This window comes from Nicotiana tabacum, chromosome 11 (assembly GCF_000715075.1).
Source record: "Nicotiana tabacum cultivar K326 chromosome 11, ASM71507v2, whole genome shotgun sequence".
NCBI lineage: Eukaryota > Viridiplantae > Streptophyta > Magnoliopsida > Solanales > Solanaceae > Nicotiana > Nicotiana tabacum.
This window is the reverse complement of record NC_134090.1, coordinates 69,267,196-69,284,790: the sequence shown is the minus strand read 5'-3', so window position 1 is coordinate 69,284,790 and position 17,595 is coordinate 69,267,196.

Here is a 17,595-nt window from a genome sequence, read left to right as displayed (position 1 = left end):
GCAAAATGGGAGGCAATGCTTAGCATAATGCAACGAAAAGATAATGAGTGATAGCAGAGTATTTATTACCTGGAGACATGTTTGTGTTTGGCAACTTTGCCGTTATGAAGATAGTGATTTTGATATGTATATATTTGTGAATACTCTTGCTAAGTTCATTGTACCTACATAGAAAGAAAAATCGTGTGTTTTGCGGGGAAGGTTGGTTCGTGCCTTCGTCTGCTTGCTTTGCTCTGGAGATCCTGTTTGAGTTACCCTGGGTAACATCTAGCTGCCATAGAAATAAAGTTTTCAAAAAATATGCGTGCATTTGATAAATATAGTTGTTTAGAAACATAGTAGTATGAAATATCAAGTAAATTAGATGAACCAATGATTGTGACTCTTTAGCGACATTGCGACTTCCTTGCATTAGAATTTTGAGGGTCCACCTCAAAATTCTGCCCCAGTTTAATAAGCGATTCTTCGGTCGTTCCGCATATGATGAAATTGGCTAAACTATCTCCGGAATTTTGAGGGTCTTCCTTAAAATTCTGCCCCAATTTCTGACCATGGAGAAAATAAAGATTTTATTAAGATGTGACCGAACCCACAGGGCTGCCTACACATCCCCTCTTAAAAGGGAATCAGGTCAAGCGTAGTTCAGATACATCAAGTAAAGAAATGTAAACAATCCTAAACATAGTATCTTTTGACTGCGTCTTAGTTGATAGGTTTTGGCCAAATATTTCCATCCATTTCTGCAAGTATGAGTGCTCCTCCTATTAGTACTCTGTGAACCATGTAGGTCCCTTGCCAATTAGGTGAAATTTTTTGTTTGGCTTCATTTTGATGCAGGAAGATCCGCTTCAACACCAGCTACCACGATGTGAACTGTCTAGGTCTATCCCTTTTGTTGAAAGCTCTGGATATTCTGTTCTGGTAAAGTTGATCATGCCATAGCGCATTCATTCTCCTTCTGTCAATGAGAGCTAATTGTTCATAGAGACTTTGGATCTATTCTACGTCGTTGAGTTCAGCTTCTTATATGATTCTTAAAGAAGGAATTTTGACTTCGGCTGGAATCACAACTTCAGTACCATAGACCAAAAAATAGGGAGTTGCCCCGGTTGATGTGCGGACTGTGGGAGTTTCCCCACAAGTTCTGGCATGTATTTCTTCGAGCAGTTTGGGAGCTTCCTTGGCGTCAACACACAATAATAATCCTAGGTCTGGAGTCCTTCTGTACAAACTTCTCCACATTGGAAGAAATGGTTGGATAATCTTCGGAGTGTGCATTTCTGAGTATGATTTGCATGCTCCGGGTATTCTCCTTTTGCTATATATTCCTTGATATCATGGAACCACGGATTCCCATCACTTTTTCTTCAACATGAGCGCAATAAGCTGGCTGATTATGGATTCTTACTGGAATGGGGTTGATTAAATTCTTGTCCGGATGCTGTATCATGGAGGACAAAGTGGCCATTGCATCTGCGAACTCATTCTGGATTCTCGGAACATATTTGAATTCTATCTTTGTGAATCTTTTGATCAACTCTTGCACATGATACATATACGGTAGTATTTTGGTATTCATTGTAGCTAACTCTCTAAGAACCTGATGTACCAGAACGTCTGAATTACTAATTACCAGCAATTCCTGGATATTCATGTCACTAGCTAAATTGAGCCCCATGATACAAGCCTCGTATTCTGTCATATTGTTGGCGGAACCTCGAGCTTCATAGATACCGGATAATGTTGACCTATCTCTAATACCAAAACAACTCCAATACCCACTCCTTTGAAGTTCATGGCCTTATCGAAGAACATTCTCCAACTGTCGTAAGTTTTGGTGATATCTTATCTTACAAATGATATTTCTTCATTGGAAAAATACATTTTCAGTGGTTCGTATTCTCCTCCTACAGGATTTTCTACAAGATGATCTGCTAATGCCTATCCCTTGACCGGCTTCTGAGTCACATAGACAATATCAAATTCACTCAACAGTATCTACCATTTTGCTAGTTTACCTGTAGGCATGGGTTTCTGGAAAATGTATTTCAGAGGATCCATCCTTGATATGAGATATGTAGTGTAGGCACAAAAGTAGTGCCTCAATTTTTGAGCTATCCACATCAGGGCACAACAGGTGCGTTTAAGCAAAAAATATCGTGCATCATAGGGTGTGAACTTCTTACTCAGATAGTATATGGCTTTCTCTTTTTTCCCTGTCTCGTCGTGTTGTACCAAGACACAACCGAAAGCCCCATCTAATATGGACAAATAGAGTAGCAGAGGCCTCCCAGGTTCTGGAGGGACCAGGGCTGGTGGTGTGGACAAATATTCCTTAATGTCAAAAGATTTCTGGCAGTCTTCAGTCCAACTTGTTGCGGCATCCTTTTTTAACATTTTGAAAATTGGCTCATAGATCATGGTCGATTTCTCTATGAAGTAGTTGATGCAACTGAGACACCCTAAGAAACCCATCACATCTTTCTTGTTCTTTGGCGGTAGAAAACCCTAGATAGCCTTGACCTTTGATGTGTCTAGCTCAATTCCTCGGCGGCTGATGATGAATCCTAACAACTTTCTAGCAGGGACTCCAAAGGCACATTTTGCCGGATGTAGTTTCAAATTATACGAAGTCGATCAAATAATTTCATCAGGTCTGCTATGTGATCTGTATCCTTATTGGATTTGATGATGACATCATCCACGTACACTTCTATCTCCTTGTGTAACATGTCGTGGAAAAAGGTTGTCATGGCTCTCATATAAGTTGCCCCAGCATTCTTGAGACCATGTGGCATTATTTTATAGCAATATACTTCCCATGGCATAATAAAGGAAGTCTTCTCGGCATCTTCTTCATCTATCCAGATTTGATGATATCCCACGAAGCAATCTACGAAGGATTGGAGTTCATGCTTGGCACAATTGTCGATCAGTATGTGCATATTGGGTAACGGGAAATCATCTTTGGAACTTGCTCTATTTAAATTCTGATAGTCGACACAAACTCTGACCTTCCCATCTTTCTATGGAACTGGCACGATGTTAGCCAACCAGGTAGGATATGCAACCATTTTGAGAACTTTAACTTTGCTCTTCTTGGTGACTTCCTCTTTGATTCTCAGACTCATATCCGGCTTAAACTTTCTGAGTTTCTGCTTTACAGGAGGGCACATTGGATTGGTAGGTAGTTTATGAGCCACTATAGAAGTGCTCAAACCAGTCATCCATGCAAATATATCTTCATAATCTTTCAGGAAATGGGTGTACTATTCCTTCTCTGATGGCGACAGGTGAATGCTTATGCGAGTTTCTTTGACTGTTTCGGAATCTCCCAAATTGACTACCTCAGTTTCGTCCATATTGGACTTAGTCTTGTTCTCAAAATTTTCCATTTCTCTGACAATGGCCTCGAATATTTATATCTTTTTCTATTTACTCTGAATCACTATCCTTATGTTGCGTTGTCTCATTACATGTCACAGTTGTTGGTTCATAATGATAAGTAATAATAATGTTGTAGAAAAAAGAAAAGATTAATAATGAATACTAAAATAGCAATGCATTAAATAAATCTTTCAAACATCAAACAAGTACGGCTCGATGACTCGAGCAATTATTTCAAAACAAAATACGTTCAAAATAAAATACTGAAATGTCTTAAATGCTTAAAATTGCTTTTAAAAATAGATCATGTTGATAGCCAGGCTACCCAGGAACTCGATGGGCCCGAGAAGGTGCAGTACTCCAGTTCTTGAGAACAACTCCTTTTCCCATTGTCTGAATTGTAATGTCTTCCTCCTCCTCCTCCTAACCTATTCCATTGAAATCCATGACTTCATCATCCAGAAATAAATTCATCAGGCTAGCAAAAGCCTCATCTTCTTCAGATCCCCATATAAAGTCACTCTATTGAAATGTTTGGTGCAAATGCAATATTAGCTGTTCAAGAGGGTAATAAGGACCATGCCATGGTGGCGACCAATTTTGATACTCGTGCCAGGTGTACTGATATCCAAGTCCAAAAGTCATACCATGATGCTTTAACTGTACCGACTAGGTAATCCCTTAGAGATTCTTGCCGAGACCCTTGCCGGGTTCATACCCTATCCATAATAATATGCTTTCAATCTTGTTACTCCACTATTTGTCTTTCTCAATTGCATTGACGCGCTCGATGCAATGGTAAATTGCTCCACCCAACTTCCTTCTATTCTCGACGACCGTAACAATCTGATTAGTATAAATGGGATTGTTTTTATCCCTGTGGATGATTACTTCTTGATGATTCCATTCAAACTTTATGGCCTGGTGTAGAGTGGAGGCTACGCCCCCAGCAGCATGTATCCAAGGTCGTCCCAACAACAGATTGTATGTGGTGGATATGTCCAATACTTGAAATTCAACATCAAACCAAGTTGGGCCCATCTACAAGCATAGGTTGATTTCCCCAATCGTGGCCCTATGGGACCCATCGAATGCTTTCACGTTTATATTTCCTGCTCGTATTTAATGCAAACCTTTAACCAACCTTTTCAAAGTGGTTAATGGACAAATTTTGAGACTTGAACGCCCATCTATTAAGATCCTGGCGATGAATTTGTCCCCAAAGTGCACTGTGATATGTAGTGCCATGTTGTGACTCATTCGTTTCGGTGGCAGCTCGTCCTCGTGAAAAGTGATCTTGTCACTTTCCAACACTTGTCCCACCAAGTTGGCCATTTCTCTACTAGTGATATTATTGGGTACATAAGCTTCGTTCAACACTTTCATCAATGCATTCCTATGTGTCTAAGAATTCTATAGTAGTGATAGAATGGACATCTGAGCAGGGGTTTTGTTTAGATGATCAACCATAGAATACATTCTTTCTTGCACCTTTCTCGAAAGATCATCCGGGCCAGTTTCAATGGTAGGCGGCTTACAAGAAGCTTCTTTGCTTGTTCCTCCCACATGTTCTAGTGTGTAAACCCTACCAGTCCTAGTTATACCTTGTGCTACACTTGTTTCCTCCATTTTTTCCTTTCCTTTCCTTCTTTCTTCCGCAGCATAGTCCCAAGGGATAACTGTAGAGTGATAAGATGGGTTAGGTGCTACCGTTATGGTGAAGGATGTGGTCACTTCTACCTAAATGGAGTTGGCACGACTGAGGGTATTAATTACTTCAAAACGGGGTCAATGCGATTACTTCAACCTCGATTAATGACTAAATCTCTACCACAATCAGTGTGAGAATGACTGGAGGTATTTTAGGTTCATCCCCTTCATGAATGAGCCCGATTGATCCTTTCGGATCCCATTCTTCATCAGTTTCAATTGCATTTCCCCCCTCGCCCTTGAGATCCGAGAGGGGATTGTTGCACACATTAGGTGCAACCTATTTTCCTTGTATAACCTTGGTTTCAATTAATGCTTAGGTCTTGTCCTTCAAAGTGAGACATTCATCAATAGTATGACCCTTTATGCCTGAGTGGTAGGCACATGTCTTGTTTGGATTGACCCACTCAGAGGAATTTTCCATGGCAATGGCAGGAATGGGAGTAGCATAACCAGCATCCTTTAGTCTCTCATACAATTGGTCGATGGGTTCAGCAATAAGAGTGTATTGTCTCGGTGGTCTACGGTCAGAATTTGGTATGGGTTTTTGGTAGTTTTGGCGGACTGATGGTGTTGAGTAGTAATATTTTAGTTGGGTGTTATAAGTATGGTAGGTGGTAGTAGTTTGTTGGTATCTAGGACGTGAAGGCTAATATGTGGGTGATGGTGTTTGGTATGTGAGCGGAGACTTTGGACCTTGGGCTACTATCACTGCCCCTTCTTCCATCGTTTTAGAAATACCGCCCGACTACAAGGCTTTGTTTGTAGCCTTTAGTGCCTCAAATTTTTTTACCATTCCGCTTTTAATTCCCTCTTCTATTCTTTCTCATAATTTGATTATGTCAGAAAATTTATGGCTTTCAATAACCATCAACCTATCGTAATATTGCGGATCCTGAGCTCGGACAAAGAACTTATTCATCTGTTCTTCTTCCAGTGCTAGCCTTACTTTCACAACTTTTGATCTCCATCAAATAGCATACTCGCGGAAAGTTTCTATTGGCTTCTTCTAAAGATTCTAAATGTAGAAGACATCTGGCGCATTTATTGTATTGAACCTAAACCGATCCATAAAATCTAACGCCATGCTTACCCAGTTAACCTATTTCTACGGGTTTTGATTGATGTACCAGGATAGGGCGTCTCTAGTGAGGCTCCTCATAAACAGCTTCACGCAGATTGTTTCATCTTTACCAACCCCTATGAGGTTGCCGAAATATGTTCTCAAGTGTACCTTCGGATCACCTATCCCGCCGAACATTTCGAACTTAGGAGGTTTGTAACCCTCAGTAGTTCTATGTCTGGCTGAATACATAAATCCTCATAATTTAAACCTTCGACGCATTTACAGCTTTCAACACCTTGGACTCGACTAGTAAGTTTCTTGAGTTCCTCCACCATACTCTTAATGAGCAGGACCTTCTCGGCGGATTCAGGTATGTATAAGGTTTGTTGTGGAGTGTGGGGTAAAGTTTCCGCATATATGGGGTTGCTTTGATGGATTCTAGGAATTTGGGCGTAGTGGTGGTCGTTAGTTGAGTTTTGAGGATCAGGGGTAGGTTATGGTGCATTTTGAAGAGTGTGGTAGGTGGTGGTTTGTGGATACTAGGTCGGATAGTGATGGTTTTGTGGAGGGGTCGGTACTGGCGAAGGATTAGGATTTTTAGGAGGTGTGGCATATTGATGAGGTGCAGGAGGATTTTGTGTGTTCTGGAGAGGTGTTGGGTTTTGGGCGATTTGTTGGGTGACATCGGGGACATTCATGGTAAGGGAAAGGCTTGCCAAGTTCCAGACCTGCTCAAGTTCCCCTTGTAACTCCAATATCTTCTATTCTAACCATAAAACCAAGTTATTTTGTGCCGGAGTACTCCGACCATACGAAGTCTCGACATTCTCTGCATGCGTAGCGTTATCTTTCTTGATACCACTCATATCGTCCATTATGGCTTTCCCCTTGCTTTTAGGATCACTTGGAGGAGGAGGAGGTGGAGGACCTCTAGATCTGGTATGATATGTTGATGATGCCAGTATGCACGAACCAACCTTAGGGGATGTGAATAAACAAACAAAGAAAAGAAGAAAACAAAAAGGTAAACGAGTTAGTAAGGGGTATTTAAAAGGATATTTGCTATATTTAAACACATATTGCGGAATTATAAATTTGCTTCGTAGTTTGGGGGACCTCATTGTGCCCGAAGTAGGCCTAAGCGATATATCGATTTGGAGAAAATTGATGCCAATAACTGTGTCATTTAATTAATATGATAAATGAACCAAATCTCTACTAAAACTACGATAATTATAAAGAGTCACTAATGGCATATGCCTTATTACAACCAAAGTTACGAGTCTAGAAAGCAAGTAAAACATCATTCCTATTTGACCTTCTCCATGCTTGACATTCTTTGCTCCATCGATCAGATTCCGTAGGTCGCGCATGTGCATCAGCAGATACGCCCTTGCTAGGTGCCCTCCTTTGTTGCCCTCTACATTCTGATTGTCCGAGATCCTTTTTCTCATCTTTCTGTCAAGCTCCATCAACCCCTGATCCAAATATTCCAACCGCTTTATTGACTTAGTAGCGATTTCTCTCCACTTATTGATTGCTTCCATGTCCACTTTATGTTGTTCCAAATGCCTGGCTTCAGACTCGAAAACTCTTTTGCGCAACCTCCTGTATTTGACTTGTGCTTCAGCAGTGTCGTCTATAACCCTATTTTTTAGATTAATCCCTGGATTGACATCTCCTACTATATCATCCACCAACTATTATGGATAGAAATACACATGGTTGGTGTGATACCGATCTGGCTCGATGATATCTTTCTCCACGGTGATCTTTTGATGCCACATATGTTAAGCCTCGAACTTGAATGGAATGGATTCCCCTGGAAGTCTGCTTTGTACTGGACTATTTTAGAAACTCGTGGTATAACCTGTTTTCTCCCAGCTTGCCTCATAAGCCTGATAGAAGCATAATGATAGATCCCACTCAATCCGATTAACACTAGATGAATAGCATCTCTCGACCTGATGATGCATTCACTGCTAGGGAACCTCTCGAACATCCAATGTACCTTGTCATCAGTCAAATTGCTAAACAAATGTACCCAGCTCATAGCGTTTTCCGGTTGCGCAAACCTGTTTAGGATAAAAGTCATTCTCTTTGGATGGTGATAGTCTATGCGGTCATTCCATAGTCGTCGCGAAAGTTCTTGATGGTATTCTCCTCTCTGAAGGTGTTCCAACAACCATACTTGCAGCAACAGATTGCAACCCTCGAAATGCCTATACCTTTTTTGCAACGGTCTACAGCCCAGTACATCTCAGCCAAAATCATATGGACAATAGTGTATGTTTGCCCTTCAATCCCCTCTATTAAGGTCTTAGTGACCATATCTAGGCTAGTATGAATTCTTTCTCCCTATATTGGAAATACCAGCATCCCCAGAAAGCAGAAAATGAATACAAAAACTCAGCGGTAAGTCCAACCCTAAGAAGTGATGGCAAACTCATCATGATAAAGGCGATATGACTTGTTGTGCCCATAACGCTCCTAAAGGAAATAGAATGGTATGTAAGACTTTTTCAGACAAACTAACTCATCATTTTTCCTAAAACCCATCATTTTCAAGAAACCTCGGGAGGTACGATTTTTTGGTACCAACAAACTAGGGCTTTCGTATGGGAGCCCAGTGAAGCCTCATATGTCTTCTAAAAGGGGAGTCATTTCTATGTCGCCAAAACAGAAGATGACTCTCTTCTCATCACAAAACATAGCGGCGGCCTCAATTAATGCATTGTTTGGCTGAATGTCTAACAATGAGGGTAAATTTCTGAGAACTCTTTTCGCATGAATTTTTTCACTTGGTGAGAGATTTTCCCACCAGTCTAGCAGCAAAGGTAGTATATTTCGAACCATGCCGAACCTGGGGACTTCGTGCCTTATTTCTCAAAAACAAATAATGTTAGCCCTTTCCCCCTCCAGATTTGGTTATTTACATGTTAATGATCAACATATTGGCACGTTTTCTCCAAATAATGCACAGATCGTGATTGTTTCATTGGGATTATGGAAATCCCGGCACACATTGGACAAGGCTTGCCTTAGCGAGTTATTACGCGGACAGCGTTCTAACCTATACTATGTTTGGACATGAAGCATGCACAGTTAATATTAGAGTAAGGGTTTCTAGAAGAGACTGGACCGGTATCCTCAAGCGGACAACTTGAGAGGGAAAGGCACGGAATCATCGACTGCACCGTTGATCGACTAATTTTACAGCAAATAAGCCTTTTCAAATTTAAAGAGTGATTTAGAAAGAGTGCGAACACTCATCAAGTGCCGCTATGGTATTAATTATGCACGAGTAGAATATGATGTGGAGCATGATTTATGCAAAGATAAAACAATATGTTGTCAAGTATTTTTCATGATGAAAACAGTAAATGCAGTATTAAATGAAACGTAAAGACATAAAAAGAAAGGAAAATAAGAAAGAAGTTAGTTCGCGCAATGTTATAATTGTAATAAAGTAAACGAGGGAGTGAGGGTGGGGAGAGACATGAGGTAGCAACTCTTAAAAATGTCTAAAATAACACATGTTATGACCTAATTGAGCAGAGATATGCATATTAATGTGAATTCAAATAAGGGGAAAACGGGGAAAAGGATGTACATGTAGTAATAAGAGGAAAACGAAAGTGGGATATTCATGTAATAGCAAAACAATAAAAGACGCATTTATAAGAGAAGACTAATTTATACAAATAAAATTCGCTATGGTAAGAGCCTAAAAATATCCCCAGTAGAGTCAGCATGCTGTCCCGCCCCTTTTTCTCGCGAAATTGGGTTTCAACATATGACAACTCTTTTGAGGAAGGTGTTAAAAGAGAGAGTCGCCACCTAACGGGTTTGAGGTGCGTTAGGGTACCGATTTGCAAATAACTCCAGTTAAATAGTTTGCGTCAGAAAAGATCAGGTAAGGGCTCAAATTATCTCGAAGAGAAGGTGTTAGGCACTCTTCGGGGTCCACAACTGTGGGTCTCGGCCGAACTCGAATTATATGAATTAGTCAGACAAACAAAGACAAAGAAAACAATAACTTTGGGAAGTTTTATTAATCACGAATAATTGATTTAAAGACAAGATGGGAGTGTCGAATTTTTTTAGCCTAATGGATCACCCTGTGCAACATAAATAATACTTCATAACCCCATCAAGATGGGTTTTACTTGTATTGTTCAGCGGGCACAAACTATCATCTCCTGCTACCCGATTACTATCTTTAAGTTGTTACCTAAAACGCACTAGTTGATTCAAAACCGTGCCTAATATGTGAACTACACGTCCCATGCCTATTGCCCAGGAGGCTTTAGACCTACTATTTGGTAGTTCTATTATCAACTCAGTTGCTCAAAATGATAAAACCAGGCGACAATAAAAAACAGATAGGACTGCACGTAATTGCAAAAAGAGGCTCAAGTAACCTCTACACATAAGCAAAAAAGCATGCAAGCAGATTTTTGGTTAGACAGTATATGTTATTAAGATGTGTTAGAACCGTTAAGTCTTATAGGCATAATTTCTATATGATTCCGGATTGTATTATTACATAGGCAATGCTGTAATTTTCTGACGTATAGGCAAATTATAGTGCTGCAAGTCCTATTGATGTGATATTTAATCATTTGTGCAAATAGGCAGGGAGTCGTCAATAAACACCCTCTGGGCAGGTTTTCTAGCAATTTACAATTAGGTTTGATTTTAAATGCCTTATCCCTATGGGCATGCTTTCTAGGCGGGTGACAGTATCCCATAAGCAGGGTTCAAATAGTTAATACTTGGGACCTATTTTATTGTTATACTTAGTCCTATAGGCATTATTTCTAGTGAACAGTGCAAGATGATAGAAAATGAAGTGATCAAAATCATATAGGCATGATTGCTAGTGAATATGCTGAGGCGAATTAAAAGATAGTTTATTGACATTTATTCCTATAGGCAGGTTTGCTATCAACACATAACAATAAGAAAAATTACAACATTTGAATTCATGTTTGCTAACAGGCAATGTACATGTGTGTGCTTCCCCTAATGACATAATTTCTACAGTTCACATATAGATCGAACGACACATATAGAAAGTGAATCAATGAGTCTTATAGGCATGGTATCTAACATGAATATTGTGAATAAATAGTTATTGTATTGTAGTATGATAAGCAGTCAAAAACGTGTGAAAATAGACATGTGAGTCTTGATACCCAATTTTTCCCTATATATTTTTCATATGCAATATACTTTCAAAATAGCATACATATGCATATATAAACATGTCCAAGAATTTTATTATTTTTTCAATTTTTAAAGAGATTTTTAAATCAATTTATCACCTTATTTGATTAGAAAAAAAACCCAATAATTATTTCCCAAATTATCATTTTTGGTAACTCCGTTATTGAATTCTCATATATATACCAAAATATAGCTAATGTAATTTTTGCACATGTTTTACAAATTTATTTAGCATTTTAAAGTTAAATTGCACATAATTGCAATTTTAGCCTATTTTAAGATTTAATTGTGTTTATAATTACAACATTGATCCCAGTATTTTTAATTTAATATTTGTGTATTATTAATTAATTTAATACCTTTAATTTGTTTTCAGAAATTATTTTGCTTTTTTTTAATAAAATAAATAAGGGAAAATGACTATTTAAATGTTAGCTTGTTTTTATTTCCATTTTGGCCAGATTTGGCACCCTTAATCCAACCCAATTTCAATTTCAATTGCCCAGCCCAATTCCAAAATTACCCGACCAACGACCTTTAAAAAGTAACCCACTCGGCCCCCTTTAAATCCCAACCGTTGATCTAACAGATCAACGGCTCACGTTCTCCCTTTCCTTTTTAATTTACCAACACCTACCAAACCAAAATCATTTTCACCTAACCAGTCGCCTTTGAACTCTCAAATTCTCTCAAACTCTCTTGAACACTCCCAAACCCTAACCGCCTCTTCCCATCACTTCTACCTTGAAACCCACCAGAATCCATGGCTTCTCAGGTTGTGGGAGTCTCATACCCACCTCCTCTTGCTCCCACGCACTTGTTACCTGAATATTTGAGGCATGACCTCGAAGGTTTGCACCTAAACCTCTGCCGACTCGAGGTTCCACGGTCATCTCCGGCCTTGCTCCGGCCTACCATGGTGGTTTGAGCCTGATTCCGACCACTCCGACTCATATCTATGACCTTTCAAAGACTATCTCACTTCTAGGGTTCTTCTGAAACCCTAACCCTACGAAGTTTTCTCCGATTTCTTTAGATCCGTTGTGTATCTGTGCTCTCCTTGAGTTTTCAAATTATTTCCCTAACTTTTCTTTCAAAAATTACTTTCAAAACCGCTTCGTTTTCGATCTAGGGTTTTCTTAAAATGTTTAAGTGTTTCTCTGACTTTCTCTCCTTTTCTTTTGTGTGTATTTGTCTCTACTATGTTCTTATGTTTTTCTTCTACCACATATGTTCTTCTACTATGTTTTTTATACCCCGTTCTTGTATGTTCTTCTACTGTGTTTTCTATACTATGTTCTCGTATGCTCTTCTACTATGTTCTAGTATTTTCTACTACCATGTTATATTATGTTCTGCCTACTATATTTTTCTACTATATTCTTAAGTGTTTTTACTATTTTTTTTCTACTGAGCCCTGTTTAAGCTTCTTCTAGAAAACCTCTAAAGCATGCTTCTTTTACTGTTCTTAATAGTATTTTTTATTATGTTCTTTGAGTACTTCTACTGTGTTTGCATGTTACTTTGCTATCATGTTTTCTCATGAGTTTCTGTGGATGAATGAAACATGCAAGAGGTTTTCGTTCTGAAACCTCTGAGCCTGTTTCGACTACTTGCCTTCTCATCTCTGTACTTGATTCAAGGTGGAAAACCTAGAATTTGGGGTTCCGCCAAGTTTGATTTTACGATTTGCCTGAACTAGGGGTCTTATTTCAAAAACCCCAACTCTTTCAGACCAATTCCTTGTTTTCATATGATTCTGACCTTCTTATTAATTCCTTCTACTCTGGAGTTTTCTACTAATGTTACAGTGACATGACAATCTTTTCTTTCATGCTTAGCATGTCCGTATGCTCCTTATATATGATAGACTTCCCTTTAAAGTGGCTTTTAAATTTGTGACTAGTTCATACTTCCCTCTGAATATGGTCTGATTGATTCCCTTTTCATTGTTTGCTGATTTCCCTTAAGTTAAAACCTTTCCTATCTTTTTGACTAGGTTCATTCATACAAAATCCTGATTGTTGATTTACTAGCTGTCAATTGATTTCCTTACCTTATTTATACAAACCGTGTATTTCAAAAACCTTGTCTTTAAATAACATTTATGTATTCACCCCTAATTGCACACTTTGCACAAAGTGTTTGATTATTTTCTTTCCTTAATTGGTTTATACCCGTTTGAATCTGAATCTCTTAACTAAAGGGAGTCTTGTGTAATTGATTGACAATCAGATCTTCAATTATTTCTTACCTTATTTCTACTTGGTTTTTACACTATAAAAGGGCACGACCTTTCTACACTTCAGAGGATACAATTCACAATCTCTTCTGAACCCTTACTCACATAATAGAACTCTCTCTTCTTGTCTGCACTGAGGTTTTTACCAGACTACTGAATTTTTCTCTACTTGTTTCTTTGAAACTGGTATGTCCTAATTTCAAATTTCAGCATCCCCACAATGTGTTTACTTATAGCTTTCTGCATCTATGTCTACTTTACTACTTCTGCAGAGTTAAATACTTAAACTAGCATATTGATTCCCTTTTTCTTGTTTCTGCTATGAATCCCTATTACCTATTTCCCTTTATGTGCTTTGAGTAACAGTTTAAAACATGGAAACATACAAGTTATTGTCTATGGATTGAACTTGATCCCTTAGGGGATCCTAACCTCTAAACAATGTGTTCTAGTAGGCTTATGGGTGTGCCAGCATCTCCCATTGTTGCGTTATGCCCACTAGCCTTCTTTTTACCTCTTGCAACTCCCCATTCCCTGTATCCCTATGTGTGCTGTTTCCCTTTCCCCCTTTTAGAATTCTACAATTACACTCTCTCTTAGTTCATAAGTTCTGACCCCTCTTGCGAGCCTTGCCTTGGCACCTTGAGTTCCCTCTGAACTTGGACACCTGAGGGTTGGCCCTTCCACATTGCACTTTGGCTTAATATGGTGATACATTTGGGTGTAAGCACTGCCCGGAGTTCTTATGAAACTCTTAGGAAAATCAGACACACCCAAGTGGGAGAAAGGCTTTGAGACATGATCTTTGGAGTTGGTTTACTTTATACTTCAGACAGGAAGTCTGAATTAGGCTCTCCTTGGTTGTAATTTTCAATTTCTGATGTATTTTTCTTTATTATATTTCGACTGTAATAACTTGTAATAACTTTTAGGGACGGTTAGTGAAAAGGGAAGGGTAACCATGCATGTAAAAAAGGTTAGATAACTTGCCTATAAGATTCTTGCATTTTTCATATAGCTACCATGCCTATAAGATTTCTGCGTTTTTAATATAGCTACCTGCCTATAAGATTTCTGCATTCTCATTTAGTCGCCATGTCTATAAGATTTTCTGCATTCTCATTTAGTTACCACATCTATAGGAACTTCAGCATTCTCATTTAGATACCATGACTATAGGGATCCTAAACTTTCATGTAGATATCGTGACTTCTGCATATGCTTGTAGAGAACATGTCTATAGGTTATGAAAATCAACTACAATTATATATCATGCCTATAGGGTTTCTGCGTTCTTATTATGTCCAAAAGGTTTTTTTAAATCATCAACGCATAGAAAGCATGTTTATAGGAACTATCGACCAAGTCTGAAATGTTTCACTCGCTGCTTATAAGTCTAAAACCAATAACAACAATGTCTAATGTCTGCAGAATTTATGATCTTTTGTCAAAACTCGTCTTTCCTGAATAACTGACAAACTTTTCTAAAATCAGTATACTTCATCTTTTCTGAAATCAGTAGATATCATGCCAATAGGTTTTCTTCTAACACTTAGGCAAGTCATATGACGGTTTATAAACTGAATCAGATTTTATTAACTACAACCAGCAGGCAAGCCTGATTTGGGCTCTTATCTTAAATATGCAATAAATCAGTTTGCCCCAACTTTTAAGTTTAATCAGACCCTAATCAATGTGTGTAAGACATGCTAAACTATATGCTTTTCTTTGATTTAAGGAGGTCTATTTGAGCTTTATTTGCTTATGTGCTTCCCATACTTGCTATATATATATTTTTGCTTGTTGCCTTAGTATTTTTACCTTTGAAACCACAAATAATCCCAACGTCTCCTCCCTTTTAGGAATAGTAGTCCCAAGTACCTCCGGGGCTGATACGATTGGGGCGGGTAATAGCATGCAATAAGTAAATGAGACCGATCTGCGCTTTAATACCTTAACGGGGTGGGAAGGGTAGATATGGATATGATGACCACGTGATAACATCACGTGTAGCCCCTCACTAAGGAGTGATTACCGGATGTTGTGTGGGGTGATCCATATTATTAATAAACCTAGGACCCCCCTTCCCTTTGTTTTCTTTGTTTCTTTTAAATCTTTTTTACCATTTCTTTTTAGAAAATCAACTCTTTTAGTTCCTTTTTCTTTATTTTGTTTATTTGTAACCATTATGGGAAAATCCCCTCTTATTTGAAAGCCTTACTTTCCTACATGTTATTTGTACTTAAAGTCACAACCATAGCCTGGTCGGGAACCATACTAGTGGATCATGAGGGGTGCCTAACACCTTCCCCTCGGGATAATTTCAAGCCCTTACCTAAATCTCTAGTTTTCTAAATCAAAACCTTCTTAGTGTCCTAATGCACTTTAATCATTAGGTGGCGACTCTTCAATTCAAACCCAATTTCCAAAAGGGAACGAATTGTCCTCCCAAATGTCATAAACCCGATTTCACGAGAAAAAGGGGGCGCAACAACGTGGTGACTCTGCTAGGGATATCTTTTAGGCTTTTACCATTTCATGTTATTTATGACTTTACGCTTCTTTACATGTCTTTATTTAATGCCTTTAAATATTTATTTCCCTTTTCAACTACGAAACTGACTTGGCTCTTTGTTTCTTTCCTTTATTTCTTTTACTGCCTTCCTTTACTTCTTTCCTTTATTACCGTTTTAAATTCTGAGGAATTGTTGTAATTATTACTTTATGAATGTGCAAATACGTGAAAACTTGTTTAATTATTGCAACTGCATATCCAACATCATATTCCACTCGTGCCAAACAAAATACCATCGCAACACTTATAATGAGTGGTGGCGCTCTTCCGATATTATCACCCTTTTAATCCGCAAAGGCGTATTTGCGATAAAACCAGTCGATCAACGGTGTAGTCGACGGTTCAGTGCCTTTCCCTCTTGAGTTGTCCGCTCAAGGGTACTAGTCTAAAAACCCCATAGAAACCTTACTTTGTTTAATTGTGCATGCATCATATTCAAACCTAGTCGAGTCAGTTATGTTGTCCGCATAATGACTCTTTAAGATAGCCTTATACAAAGTCCACTGGGTTTCCCAAAAACCCAAACGGACACTATCACGTTTTATGCATTTATTTGGAGAACTAAATGTTTTTATGCCAATTATTGGCATTTAATAGTCGAGTCTGGTGGGGGTAAGGGCCTAACCCTTTTATCTTGAAGAAACATGAGGCACAAAGTCCCCAGATTCGGCATAGTCACAAACATCCACCCAAGGTTGCTAAGTTGGTGGGAGGATCTTCATTCCAGTGATCAGACTCTTGTCCGAAAATACCTAGGAAATCTACCTTCCCTCCTAGAGGTCAAACCCAACAACAAAATCATACAAGCTGCTACTCTATTCTGGGATTGTGATAGGTCTGTGTTTCGCTTCGGAGAGATTGAGATGACACCCCTGCTAGAGGAAATAGGAGGATTGGCTGGTATACCATGGGAGACCGCGGGTTTGTTAATGCCGGAATATCGCAAGTGTAGAGGTTTTCTCAAAATGATGTGCCTAAAGAAGAATCGAGACTTGACATGTTTGAAGGAGTCCTACATTCCCTTTGATTATTTGTACGAGAGGTACAGTCACAACAAATCCTACCGTACATATCCGGATGAGTTCACCCTTACATCAATGGGGCATATTCACCGAGGGGTATTTGTCTTCATGTTCTACTTTTTGGGGATGATAGTGTTTCCAATGAAGAAAGCAAGGATCCACACCAGGCTAGCCATGGTTACCAAAACTTTGATGGAGGGAATTGGTGGACAACCATTTAGCATAGTGCCCATGATCATCACAGAGATATACCGAGCCATGGAAAAGTGTCAACAAGGAGCCCTACACTTCGAGAAATGCAACTTGCTACTCCAGCTCTAGCTCGTGGAGCATCTTCAAATGGGTGAATATCAGCAAGAGA